We start from the raw sequence: 14,588 nt of genomic DNA, 5'->3' as shown, positions 1-14,588 counted from the left end.
CCCGAATCCGACGTCAAACTGATAAGGAAGTCGAGTATGTTGTTAATCGCCTCCTTCATCAAGTCCACGTTACTGGTGTGGATCTCCTGAACCCGTGCCAACTCGGCCATCCTTGGGATTTCCTCATCGGCTGCGCCAGTGGATGCCGTGTTGGGAGAGGAAACATCGTCATCTGCCAGAGTCTGAGCGGAATTTGGGAACATGGATTCAGTTTTAAAACCGACCATCTTCCTGAGTTGAAGTTGAAAAGTGAAATTGGAAATCGATATTGTAACCGAGATATTATTCTCCCACTGTGGTTGCCAATTGTTTGAGGATGAAAACGATTTCTGCTGATTTCAGTAAATTCATGTGTGTGGGTGAGAAACGATTCTAAACCCTAAACAATGTACTGCACTGAAGTACTTTAGATTCGAGAGATCAATCTGTACAAATCCAGCCTAAACCAAGAAATGGTCGGTCCAGACTTGCTTCGGTCACAAAGTGAAGGATAAGGGTTGGTTTTAGGGAGGGAAGCGAAGAGAGTGTTGAAGCCAGAATAGTTGATTCTGAAAGGTGTGGTTGTTTTACGACTTGTATCAGAAGATAAAGCTGGTTAGCCAAGATGGAAAGCTACCAGGTGATTTCTGAGTGTTGTAGTGTTCTCCTGACCAAAACTTGTTGTTTGGTGGAAAATAGGTGAAGCCTATTTATACAAGTCGTAATAAAACGTACCCTGGCCTCGTAAGAAGTGGAAACGATTGAGTGGTGGAAGAAAGTGGTAACGGGTAACGCATGGAATTGATGTTTCCATAATGAGGATAGATTTCACCACTTATTTCTTGCCATTACTAACCGCCTCACTTTTATGACACTTTCTTGTAACTTGCGTATTGCATGCCTCACGCTGTAAACCGCCAGACCAATACCCTGATGAGCATCCCCCAGGTTGTGGCATGTTTTGATGTCTCGAGTGTTTTCATGGAAAACGTGTAGCATGTTTCTACGTGTGGAAAGTTAAAATTGAGAGGCTTTCCGGTTCGATGGCGACCTTCGACGGCCGAGATTTGCATCTTAAGAGGAAGGGTAGCCGTTGATTATGGCTACCTTCCGTTGGAAGCCAGCGGAGTGGCCGCGGCATGGCTTGGCATGCTCTTGGCGTGGCCAATTAGGGTTTGGTGCCGTGACCAAAGAATTGGCATCGTATCCAAGTGTGTGTCATGGCCAAGAATTGGCAGCGTAGCCAAATTAGGGTTTGGCGGCATAGTGGCGAACTTGTACGGCTGAGATATGCATCTCAGGTTGAAGGGTAACCGTTGATCGTGGCTACCTTCCATTTGGAAGCCAGCGGCATGGTGGCATGGCCGACATAGCTTTGGCGTGTCCAAATTAGGGTTTGGCACCGCGACCAAAGAATTGGCGTCGTAGCCAAGAGGTTGCTACAAGTCGTTTGGTGGCAAGTTTGTACGGCTGAGATCTGCATCTCAAGAGGAAGGGTAGTCGTTGATCGTGGCTACCTTCCGTTTGGAATCCAGTGGCATGGTGGCATGGCCGGCATATCTTTGGCGTGGCCAAATTAGGGTTTGGCACCGCGATCAAAGAATTGGCATCGTAGCCAAGTGGTTGCCACAAGTCGTTTGGTGGTAAGTTTGTACGGCTGAGATCTGCATCTGAGGAGGAAGGGTAGTCGTTGATCGTGGCTACCTTCCATTTGGAATCCAGCGGCATGGTTGCATGGCCGGCATGGTTTGGCGTGAAATGGAGCCGCTGGCATCGTGCAGAGTCATTGGCTCGGCTTGGAGCCGCTGGCGTTGAACAGCTTGGAATGGAGCCACTAGCATGGTGCGGCTTGGAACGGAGCCGCTGGTATGGTGCGGCTCAGAATGGAGCCGTTGGCGTGTTGTGCGTCTTGGACGGAGCCGCTGGAAGCGTGCGGCTTGGACGAAGCCACTGGCAGTGTGCGGCTTGGACTGAGCCGCTGGCGTGGTGCCGCTTGACATGGAGCCACGGGAAGTGTGCGGCTTGGAATGGAGCCGCTGGCATGGTTGGCATGCCTTTGGCACGGTGGCGTGGCTGGCATGGCTGGCATGCCTTTGGCACGGTGGCGTGGCTGGCATGGCTGGCATGCCTTTGGCACGGTGGCGTGGCTAGCATGGTTGGCATGCCTTTGGCACGGTGGCGTGGCTGGCATGGTTGGCATGCCTTTGGCACAGTAGCGTAGCTGGCATGCCTTTGGCACGGTGGCGTGGCTGGCATGGCTGGCATGGTTGGCATGCCTTTGGCACAGTGGCGTGGATGGCATGCCTTTGGCACAGTGGCGTGGCTGGCATGGTTGGCCTGCCTTTGGCACGATGGCGTGGCTGGAATGGTTGGCATGCCTTTGGGACAGTAGTGTGGCTGGCATGGTTGGCATGCCTTTGGCACAGTAGCGTGGCTGGCGTGGTTGGCCTTCCTTTGACACGGTGGCGTGGATGGCATGGTTGGCATGCCTTTGGCACAGTGGTGTGGCTGGCATGGTTGGCATGCCTTTGGCATAGTAGCGTGGCTGACATGGTTGGCATGCCTTTGGTACGTGTAGCTTGTATGAGCGAAGAGGATGCCAGCCAATGCTAAGGGTTCTGCCGCAGAACGTAGTATTATATAAAAAAAAAGGTACCCAGTGAGTCTTGTACTGGCAAGGTGCCGAAATTTAAAGCGTATTTGAGACGGTTGTCGCGTCTGTGAGTCTGGGTAAATTTCACGTAGACATATTGAATGGCTCAATTAATGTGCTAGTGGGATATTGGTGTTTACAGATTCGTTTCCTTACAGAGTGACGTCACGTCATACCAAGGTTTTACGATTCTAACCCTAAGCTAAAAACCACCATCAACAACGGGTGACCACAAAATGGATGCCAAAGCTTTGCGAACTGCCAATGGTTCGAGTTTCTAGCAAAAAACATTTTTCAGACTGGAATCTATGGAAAAGAACTCCAAGTGACAACAATAACTAATCTTATCTAGTCAGAATGTCAATTTGAATGTTACATGGCAATAACTAATCATATCTACTCATAACTCCAAGTGAAACCCAATTTAATGTAAATTTTCAATGACAATTTACTTACAGCATAGAATCAAAGATGAGTATTTTTGATGGATGCCATGCCAGATTTAGATGCCGGTATGGTTGTTAATATGAAGACCATCCCGATATTGAAGTTACAGTTCCAGTTCATTGCACGTCACCGCCGGCATGGATTTATGAACGAATTCTATGCCGGATCTTATATCGGCATTGTGGTTATTTGTATTACAATGCCGGCAGACACTTGCGATTAATGTCAAGTTTCTGGTTAAAATTTTGACACTGCCTACATGGTCGATTTTGAATGTTTAATGCCGGCACTTGTTCCGTCATTGTAAGTAAAGTTTTATTCAATGCCGGCAGTCCCCACAATTCACACGAAGGAGTAGAAAAAAGTTGAACCGAGGTAAAGAAAGAGAAATAAAATTATGTAGTCAATCGTATGGAGGAAAACAATACCGTATGCTGGGAATACAAATGCAAAGAGTCATCACTACAAGAATACCTGGCTTAAGCGACCAAAATCTCAGCAAGAGCCCATAATTTTAGTCACTTTAAGGGTTTAAGCATCCAAAGTTGCAACTGCCATAAAGTTTGGCGGCTAAAAACCTGTGTCATCTAATATCTAGCCACGACCGAATGTGTTTGCTAGCTACATCACTCTTTCAGGTCCTCCACAACAGCTTGAAAAGTGCTCAGGTTGCTATTCACTTTGAGGCACCGACTCCTAGCAACTCAAAAATGAATCGGTCGGTACAACCTCTCTGAGCAACCAAGTTTAAGCGGCCACCACATGTTCAAAAGAGAAGTCAATTTTGGAAGTAGGCATTTGAAACCGATAATGATCTCATTTTAGTTTCTTATTGGTTAGATTAGTGTCATACGGATCATGGTTGTTATCTTAGTTTACTATTAGGGGTGCACAATGGTCTGTCGGTCCGATTTTTAGGCAAAACCATTGATCAAACCGTATACACCTCGGTTTTTAATTTAAAAACTGCCACTGAACTGTTGATGGATCGGTTGCGTTTGAAACCGATCCCAGTCCGCTCGGTCATTTTTCTGGCTACTACTGTTTTAACTGGTTCCAAATGAGAAAAAAAAAACAAACAAAAGAAACCAAAAAACTATCCGACAACATGAAATAGATCTCGGAGCTTTACTGAAACCTTGAAAATTTAAAACTATATCGATAATTCCTCTGGTCAAACAATCTGTGGAACTTGGTCAATTATGCCGATTAACGCATCAGTTCTCATCTCGGTGAAAAATAGAAATCAGCTTGGCCAAGGTGAAATTTTTGGTCTCGGATAAATTAAGTGAACTAAATGGATATCTGAGTTGACTTAATAGTCAACCATATAAACGCATGGAATCCAAGAAAAATCGAGTAACTATTGAATAAAATTGATTAATAACGGTGAAATTCGTTTGAAGTTAATAGGCAATAATACAATTATACCCATGGAATCCAAGAAAAATCGTGTGGAGTGAGCGATGTTGGATAAGGTTAATATATAACAGGTGAAATTGACTAAAGAGTATGGACATTCGGATAAAATTATCAATAACATGAGAAGCCGATATAATCCAAGAGAAAGTGGGTGAGGTCGACCGACATAAAGTAAAACTGACAGATAAAAAAAGAAATTAAGTGTACTAAATGAAAATTCGATTTGATTTGATAGTTAATCATATAAACCCATTGACTCCAGGAGCAATCGAGTGATATTGAATAAAATTGATTGATAACATGTGAAATTGACTATAGTCAATCGGCGCATACGGTTAAAATGATGAATAATTAGAAGAAAACCGATATATCTAATTGAAAATGAATGCGGCAACCAAATTTGGTAAGATTGACCGATAACAAATAAAATTAAATGAAGTTGATGTAAATTTGATTTGAATTAATTGGTAACCTTATAATTAAACCAATGGGAATCTAAGAGAAATTGAGTAAGGCCGAGAGAGATTGGATAACATTAATATATAACGGATGAAACCTTTTTCCGGCGACTTCGAAAAAGAAAGTGGCTCCAAGATCGAAACCTGGCCAGGAGTGGACTACTATAAGTCGGAAATTATGTAAGAACGTACCAGTGTACAATATGCCAGAACATGATATTACTTCAAGACTTCTTGACGGTATGTATACACGGTATGCATAACCAACTGTTACCATTAGTATGCATGCCCTTTTTATCTGAGTTCGGGACTTACTGGCGATATATATATATACACGGTATACATACTATTTTGATATGACTTCGCGAACTTTCAAGAGCACGTACGCACACAGGTATGTACACTTTTTGGATATGATTTCACAACTGCCAAAGGTAACCATACTCGGTACGCATACCTGGTTGACCTGACATAGTTCGAAAGCGTAAGTGCAAAGGCAAAAGTACATGAAGTACCTAAGGTTAAGCATACTTGTTGTGCAAACCTTGACCATGGATATAGTTCACTTTTGCTATATGTGTCACACACACTTCTAAGAAAAATTGTATGCCAGAACATGGTTTATTTAACGTTTCAGGGTATATTCCGAAGGAATCTTACCTGTAAATGGATGAATTCATCGTTCGTACGAAGTAGATGGACTTACAGTAGTCCACTCACGGCCAGGTTACGATCTCAGAACCAAGGTATGCGTACAATATGCCAGAACATGGTTTGTTTGACGTTTCAGGGTATATTACGAAGGAATCTTATCTGTAAATTGATGAATTCATCGTTCGTACGAAGTAGATGCACTTATAGTAGTCCAGTCACGACAAGGTTACGATCTCGAAGCCAAGGTATGCGTACAATATGCCAGAACATGGTTTGTTTAACGTTTCAGGGTATATTCCGAAGGAATCTTACCTGTAAATGGATGAATTCATCGTTCGTACGAAGTAGATGGACTTATAGTAGTTCACTCACGGCCAGGTTACGATCGTATGCGTACAATATGCCAGAACCTTGCCGAAGCTTCTTGGTTCACAGTTTGTATTCCGTTATACCACATTTGAAGTTCGAATCAACACTGAGCTTCATATTTATCGATTTAGATGATGTATCATGATAAGTTTGAAGTCAGAACCCTCCCAGAGCTTCTTGGCTCATAGTTTGTATGTTGTTATACCACATTTGAAGTTCGAATCAAAACTGAACTTCATATTTATCGATTTTGATGATGTATCATGCTAAGTTTGAAGTCGGAAACCCTCCCGGAGGTTCTTGGCTCATAGTTTGTATGTTGTTATACCACATTTGGAGTTCACATCAACACTGAGCTTCATATTTATCGATTTTGATGATGTATCCAGCTAAGTTTGAGGTCTGAACCATCATGAATTTCGTGGTCCATCTCTAGTAATCTTATAACCTGAGTTTACCAGGAACTAAAGCTACTTCATGACCTATATGACTTGTAAAAATTACTTCATGACTAGTCGAAATTCAAACCCGAAGCACAAAGAGAAAGCACAAAAACACAAAGAGAAAGCACAAAGAAATACACCAATTATCGAATTCATTTTTAATTTTCCCGATTCATTCTTACACATTTTTTGGATTTTTTTATATCAGAATGTCGAAAACAATGTTCTAAATTTATTTAGATTTTTTTTAGATTTTTTTTCATGTTAAAGGTTGATAATTAAACCGAAAACATGAGTTCGTATTAACACAAAAGAAACACAAATGTGTTTCAATCCGTATGAGCATCACAAATAAAATCTCAACCGTCAGATTGTTTTCTCAATCCGTATGGCTGGATCCAACGAACACCATCCATCACTTTCATTCACCCACCAAACCCACCCAACCACTCGAACTCTATATGTTTTGCTCCATCTTCATCTTCTCTGCTCTTCGTCTCTTCCATAGATTGATGACCGGCGTCATTACTTGAGAAAATCTAATTCACTCAACCCATCTTTTACTCGTCATCGCCGTCTCCTCTCCCCCTCTTCACCTTCTTCTTTGAAACTCATTTTCTCTTCTTATTCTCTCTTTTTCTTTCTTCTTTTTCGTTCTTCTTTTCTGCTCTTCTTCAGTTGAAAATCGAGAGGTCAAATTGAGGTATGGCTTGAAGAAATTTATATCGTGAGGATATATAAAAGAAACAGGAGTTGGTGTTTCCGCTAATTATGAAGAATAGGATTGAGTCCTGTTATGAATCGAGAACTAGGGTTTCCTCAGTGAATCGGTAATTGAGTTAGAAATTGAGAAATTAAAGTGGGTTTGGTGAAAACAGTATGATGAGGAAGAAATTAGTGATTGATGTGCGAGTTTTAATGAAGATTAGAGAAGCTAGGGTTTCTGTTCTTTCCCAATATAGATATTAGGGTTCTTGGATGTAATTGAATCAAGTGACTGAAACTGAAATTGAGGTTTTAGGGGAAAGATTAGAGATGGGAATGTTTGATTTGAAAAATTTGAGGCCGTGGTGGTGGTAGAGGCAGAGGAGGCAGCAAAGAAGGAGGTCGTGGTGGAATGGAAGGTGGTAGTAAAGTGATTGAGTACAGAGTCTAGAATCCTTTTAGATCAAAGCTTGCTGCTGCTGTACTTGGTGGTGTTGACAATCTGATTTCTCCAGATTTGCTGAAACAGATACTCAAGATCAGCTAAATTAATCAATCAGTGGTGGGAGAACAACATATTTCAATTCAATTAAAACAGCATAATGATTTATCTTATCAAAACAATTGCATCACTTCTACTTGCGCCTCCGCCTGTATCAGAATAGCTATTATCACAACTACATGCCGAACCGCAGCGGACATCAATTCCATTAGCGGCATCATACCTGTAAACCCTCTTCCACTTCAATGATCGAGATTGATTTGAACATTTTTCTTCAATAAATCTTTCAAGCAAACAAGTGACGAAATCAGAAGACTAATTGCACTTTGAGCATCAACTATCGGTGGTCTTGGACGGTGCCCTCTGCTCCAACGATCAAATAGACATCAAACCTGCAGTTTCAGGTATATTGAAATAGCACTACAACTCTAGATGCAATTGTTGATTATACTGCTATGAATTTCATTTTATCTATGGGATTCCAAATCCTAAAAAGCAATCAGAATTCCCAAATTCTTGAATAGTGTAAAGCTTTTGAAGGTTGGATCTTGTCTATCTCTTGGATTTATTAGCTAAACTGGGTCTGGAAACAGTAATTGGTTTTTGTAATGTTATAATCATGATGTTTGTTTCTCCTTCTCAAGTAGAATGGAGCTGATTGTTATTCTTTTAGCTATTTTAGTTATTCTTTTTTTCTATTTGGGTGTAACATCTGATTGGTGTTTGAGGGGCTTTCTCTTTTGATCATGTCATTAATATTCTGCTTATAGGGAGTAGTCTAGTTATTAATAACATTCTACTGGTACAACATTTCTGTGATGTTAATAATATCATTGCATTGGACATCAACTATTGCAGGATTGACGGGGGGAAATTGTAAGCTACAATTCAATGGCATTATGAATCCTATCAAAAAAATTGGATGTATAATTCTACCACTACCGCTTCCGGCGGCCGCCTCTTACACTTATCACTATTACCACAAATACCACCAGCATCACAACTCCCATCAGCAACATCTATAGATGCTCAAAGAAGTAGAAATCAAAACTAGTGCTTAATTTTCTTTTTAATGTTGCCTTTGGATACATATATTTTTCATCCTTGTTAATACAACTTTGTTAAGTTTGCAGGATTAGGTTGATGATCATGCTGTAGAAATTGAAAGGCCCCCTAAACACCAAATTGGAAGCAAGAGGAGAATCATGTTTGGATTTCGAGGGTGTTCTCTGCTTATTTTTAATAGTCAAATAAATAGAAATTTCTTCGATTGATCTAAACACCAAATTAATTGCAGTTTCAGGTATATGGAAATAACATTACAACTCTAAATACAATTATTTCAGTTTCAGTATTATACTACAAGTGTTGATTAACATCTTTTGTGTGCTTACAATATTGTGTTTTTGTCATTGATAGGCCATGCCAACAGATTTGAATTGCAAGATCCAGTTCTTGACTGTTTGAACTCGAGCATCCAGTGCATGTTGTCTTAGAGTATTAGCTTAACTGATACAAGGGTTCATGTTCGCCCAAAAGAGAGGTACAAATAAAAACTAGTTGCTAGATTTTTCTTGCCTCTGGGTTGATTTGTTTTTCAAATTAACTGCTTCTAACTAAAAATGGAATGCAGGATGGTTGATGCTCATGCTGTGGAAGATGATGTAGATTTAGAGGGAAATCAAGTTTGACTTTGAGGACTCTATCTGTTTAATGTCATAAGCCAAATACAAGTTGGTTAGCTTAATCGAAACACCAAACTGCTGTTTAAGGTAAGAAGAAATATCAGTACAACTCTAAATCCTATATTTTCAGTTTCAATAATGAAGTTGAGTTCTGGGCTTTCCTTAAACTAAATATATCTGTAGATTTTGAACTATGAATTGTTTCAATTCATGCTAGGATTTTTTTTTATCTAATGTTTGGATATTACGGCATTTGATGTCCATTGATATTCAGTGAAAGAAGTCACAACATACAAACACGGAAACACCCACCACTACTAGACGTCTAGTCTGTTTATTTAGCATCTTATTTGGCTTCTCCGAAGGAACAAGATAGCTGAGGGAAAATGTACATGTGTGTCTTGTTAATCATCTAAAGCTGGGTCGTAACTGTCTCAGTGTTCTTAAACGGTGTTTCGACCTCCTAGTGGTTGGCGAGGGTGAACTGCTTATTGCAGTCTAGTGTATTTATTGTATGTAACCATCTAATTAAGATATCACTCTAATTGAATTAAGCTTTAGTTATGTATCATATGTGCTAGCCACCTAAACTTGTTGTGAGGAACATATCAGAGACTACTTCAATAATGTACTTTATTTTTCAAGCTTCCAATTATCCCTTGATCAGGTTCTAACTAGACTCCAGTGGCGGCAATCTTGGCTACTTTTATAAATGTATGCAAATGCCAGGTGAAAATTGCTAAGTTCTTTGTTTGATTTTCTGTTTAATGATTGTTATTAGTGATGGAGAAGTCCCACCCATGTACTTTTTGCTGCCATTATACCAGCTGTGATGGTAGCTTCTCTATATTTTTTTGACCACAGTATTGCTTCTCAAATAACACAGCAGAAGGAATTCAATGGGTCTTCTATTGCAGGGGAAGATTTTTTGTTGATGTTCTGTTCATGGTACTTCTGGTGATGAAGAAATGGATGACATGATGGGTGCTGGTTGTGTATTCTGTAGGCTTTTGGTTTGAGGTTATTGCACTGAATTGCTGAGAGCTTCGCACAGGTGGAATGGCTGAATAAGTTGCATCTAGAGACTCACAACAAGAGAAGATGATGGCGTGCTGAGCAGTTGAGGATTATTGGTGCTGATTCTGTAGTAGCTAGGATTGTTGGGTATCCTTCTACTTTTGCAGCCTAAACTTTGACAACAAAACCAGATCTAGAAAATACGGTATCAGGTCGCAACAGTATGAATCTTAGTGAGTTTCAGAAGAAGCATGATGTAGCCTTCAAAGCTTTAAGTATTTGGTAAGAAGAAGCATGATGTAGCCTTTGAACTTAAAGTATGTTAAAGAGCTTGTAATTTTTTTTTTAAAGAAATGAGATTGTATTTTCATTTAATTTTTGTAAAATGAGATTGTAATTTTCCTGATTAACAATTGTTGTTGTAAATTGAATTTAATGATAATAAATTAAATTAATTTTGCATTTAGTTTCATCTGTATTTTCTTTTTGTGTTAATTATGATTTCATTTTTTATTCAGCCGAGTCAAAATTGGTCGGAAGCCTTTAAACGAACCGGAACATTCTGTGTAATGAGCAACTAATTTTAGACAAACTCAAAGGTTATAGCAACTAATTTAAGACAAGTTGAAAGTTTATACCGACTAAAATCTTGTACATCCAATACCCTTGAGCAACTTATTATTAGTCAGTTAAGTTTCTCTAAACCTTTGTCAACGTAACATATTACTCGCTAAGATGGTTGAAATAAATTTAGAGCAACTCACTCTAGGATAATTGGAATAAATTGAAAGCAAGCATATTAATTAATCGCTGATGGTAGTTGAAACATTCTTAGAGCGAGTGCCTAGCTGCTCTAGACCTATAGAGATTCCACCTTTTGCAACTCAAGAGCGAGAGCCAAATTAAGTCGCTCGAAGGGTTAGTGCGACTTAATATGAGCTTTTGCAACCAAAACTGCCTGGTTGCTTAATCCAATTTTTCTTGTAGTGCATGTTTGTTTTGTTACTTGTTAGTGTTCCACTTGCTTTGTTCTGGGCCGTCACAGGCCTAATACTTATGGTCTTGGACAGGATCAGGAGATATCAATTGAAGCCGGAAGGCATGCACGTTTCATGATCCTTCCGTTTTTGCATTTGGACTACTTCAATATCGAGTTACATTTTGTAACCACAATATTCCCAATGATGATAACCTCTGCAGTTACAGCTTTTTCGCATATACTTGTGTGTTGGTTTCTGGTTCTAAAAAAATGGGTCTTGGTTCTAGAGGCGCTGCAATGGAGACTGTTATTTCTTATTGGATCAATGCGTTACTTGGACTGGTTTCTCAAAGGAGACACTCTAGGATGTTATTAACTTCTTAAGACATGCCATTCCCTTGGCTATCATGACCTGGTAATTTGTATTTCTTAAAATTCTTGCTTATGGAGCTTTGTTGAGTGTTAATCTTAGCATTATCAGGGGCCATTTTACCAATGTATATCATTTTTGAACAGCTCAAAGATGTGGTCTTTTGAGATGATGGTTCTACTGTCAGGTCTTCTTCCTAGTCCAAAGATGGAAACTTCAGTACTATCTATCAAGTAATAACTAATCCACTTTACTGCTGTCAAGTCTTCTTCCTTCTTTTGAGAAATGAAGCAACCACAAGCCTATTACGAATTGATAAATTATATTACCTTGTCACCAATGGTATCATGAATCAGTAAGGTGTCACCAGTTAAATTCCCCATGACCTCCCCAGTTGATTCCATGTCAAGAATATAATATCTTGTTTGAGTAGAACTTCTACATAAATGCAGGTTTACTCCGGGCATACTTGGTAATTAACAATCTACGTTGGAACCATTTTCCGGCATAAAATACTAGGCCGGAACCATTTGCCGGCATGCTCGATCAGGATCTATTAAAGCCGATATGCAAGTGAAAGAAACTTATATTTCAGGAGAATTTGCATCATGTGCCGGCACCGAATGTTAAGCAAAGTACCATGCCGTCACCGGCATGCTCGACAATAAACTTTCAGTGCCGGCAGTGTGAATAAACTTTCAGATATTCCTGGAGAATTTGCATCATGTGCCGGAATTGAATGTTAAGCAAAGTACCATGCCATCACCGGCATGCTCGACTATAAACTTTCAATGCCGGCAGTGTGAAGATCACATTTGAATCTGACATTTTAGAGTATTGATATGTCGTCCAAAAATGTAGTTGGAGCCTGTGGGCCGGCATTTACGAGCTTGTCCAAGTGTGATGTGAGTCCGCTTACACCCTTTTTTGAGGGTAACCCATGGCGTAACCTATTTTAGAGCTAAATTCTAATACAAGATTTATATCTGTTACGGATAGGATTTACGGTGGTTTAGGTAGTTATGGTATTGGGAAGTTATGTGGGTTGTTTCTATATTATGTTACATACTAGGTCTCAACCCGTGTCGTAACGACACGGGTAAGGATATGTTTTTCAAATGTATCCGTCGATTCATACATGTTGTAATTGTCTGAGAAGAATCGAACCGATCGATCCAGGTCTAAATGTTTTGAGGAGTTGGTTAATAAACATGTCCTTATCCTCGAATGTTTTAATATGTGTATGTAAGTCACACAACCCTTTCGAAAAAACATAATTAATCGTTAGAGAAAATCCTATGGGCAGTAGAACATTACTTCGTTCACTACTTCAAAAAAATATCATCAAAGGTCATTCATCAAACTTGTAACAAAACTAAAAACACCTAAAGTTACTTTAAAATCAATTAGATTAATCTTGCAAAATCTGTTAGCATTAGAATTTAATTTTTCTCTTTGATATAAATTGTTGGGTTCCCAATTTACATAGATTTGTGTTTATTCATTTTCCTAAAATATATAATAATATTTAATTCTTGATCCATTTCTTTTCTTGTCTCTTTACCTATTATAATGAACTATTTCTCAAGCATGCATAATTACACAAAGTTGGGAAGAAATGACAAAAACAGAAATCATGACAAAAAAGGGGAATAAAGAGAGATGTGAGAAAAACTGAATCGATTACAATTAATTCACGCGTATCCTTGCATAATCCGATGAAGTAGGGGAGAAATAATGACAGAAACATAACCTTGACAAAAAAAGGGGGAATAAAGAGATGTGAGAAACTGAACCGATTATATTTAATTTGCGTGTAGCCTTGTGTTTGGTCAAATTTTTTTTAGGTTTCATTTTTCTTCCTGGCCCCTACCCGGCAAATCTTAAAATCACAACATCTACTTTTTTGGAAAAAATCCGACCTTTAAATTTTTTTTAATTTTAAAAAATAATAAAAAAACTAATTTGAAAACTAAAATCAAATTAATACAAAACAAAGAAAAATTAACCAAGGGTGACTAAATAATTTACCTATCTTAGGACACCTTTTCTCACCCTCCTACCGCTACTTCTTCCACCACCACATTATTGTCACTACTCCACCGGTCTCACCAATACCTACCACCATTATCCCCATCGTCAATCCACCGCCACCACCCACCATCACAACCACCATTAGTGTTTAATTTACCTATCTTAGGAGCCCTTTTCTCACCCTACTACCACTGCTTCTTCCACCACCACATTATCGTTACCACTCCACCAGTCTCACCAATGCCCACCACCATTATCCCCACCACTGTCCACCATCACAACCGTAGACACCCTAATTTCGTATGTAAACTTTAATTGTATTTCCATATAATCGGCATTTTTATTAATTTATTCCCAAGTCTTTCCATTCTATGAAGATCCTAGGCTTAAATGAATATTTTTGGATTTTGGTAACAATATCATATAATTTTATAAAGATGAGAATAATATCTTTAGAAAGGAGTAATAATAATTGGGTTTTAAGATGAACCGTTTGATCGAAATCATTGGATCCTAGAGTCGTAATAGAAGGAAATGGGTTATAAATAGAGAGCTTTCCCTTGGGTTTTAATGGAGGAAAAATTCTGATTGCACCCTGTATAGAGAAAGCTAGAGAAAATTCTAGGATATTTTTAGTGGAGAAATAGGAGATATATAGAATTCTTAGAGGGCGTTAGAGAGGTTGGTGTTAGATTGTTCTTCGATACGGTCATGTTCGCGGAAGTACTAGCCCCTGTTGATCTTTCCGGTCTAAGTAACATCAAAATCACGTTAGGCTGTGAAAATAGATCTGTACCAAAACCTTGAACTCATTGTAATGGTTACGGACAAATATCAAGGAGAAGTGTTTATTGTTCCATGCCGTTGTTGG

At 39.3% G+C, this 14,588-nt stretch overlaps 1 long non-coding RNA gene across 1 annotated transcript; it reads left to right on the top strand.

Moving 5' to 3' along the window:
* Window positions 1-6,935: 6,935 nt before the first annotated feature.
* LOC113326579 lies at window positions 6,936-10,800 on the top strand. Its single transcript, XR_003348406.1, has 6 exons — window positions 6,936-8,036; window positions 8,491-8,669; window positions 8,766-8,935; window positions 9,052-9,175; window positions 9,266-9,404; window positions 10,235-10,800. It is a non-coding gene; the product is annotated as an uncharacterized LOC113326579 (long non-coding RNA).
* Window positions 10,801-14,588: the final 3,788 nt, after the last annotated feature.

Source organism: Papaver somniferum, unplaced genomic scaffold (genome assembly GCF_003573695.1).
Source record: "Papaver somniferum cultivar HN1 unplaced genomic scaffold, ASM357369v1 unplaced-scaffold_10, whole genome shotgun sequence".
Taxonomy (NCBI): Eukaryota; Viridiplantae; Streptophyta; class Magnoliopsida; order Ranunculales; family Papaveraceae; genus Papaver; species Papaver somniferum.
The sequence above is the reverse complement of the archived record's forward strand: the minus strand, read 5'-3'. Positions and strand labels throughout refer to the sequence as shown.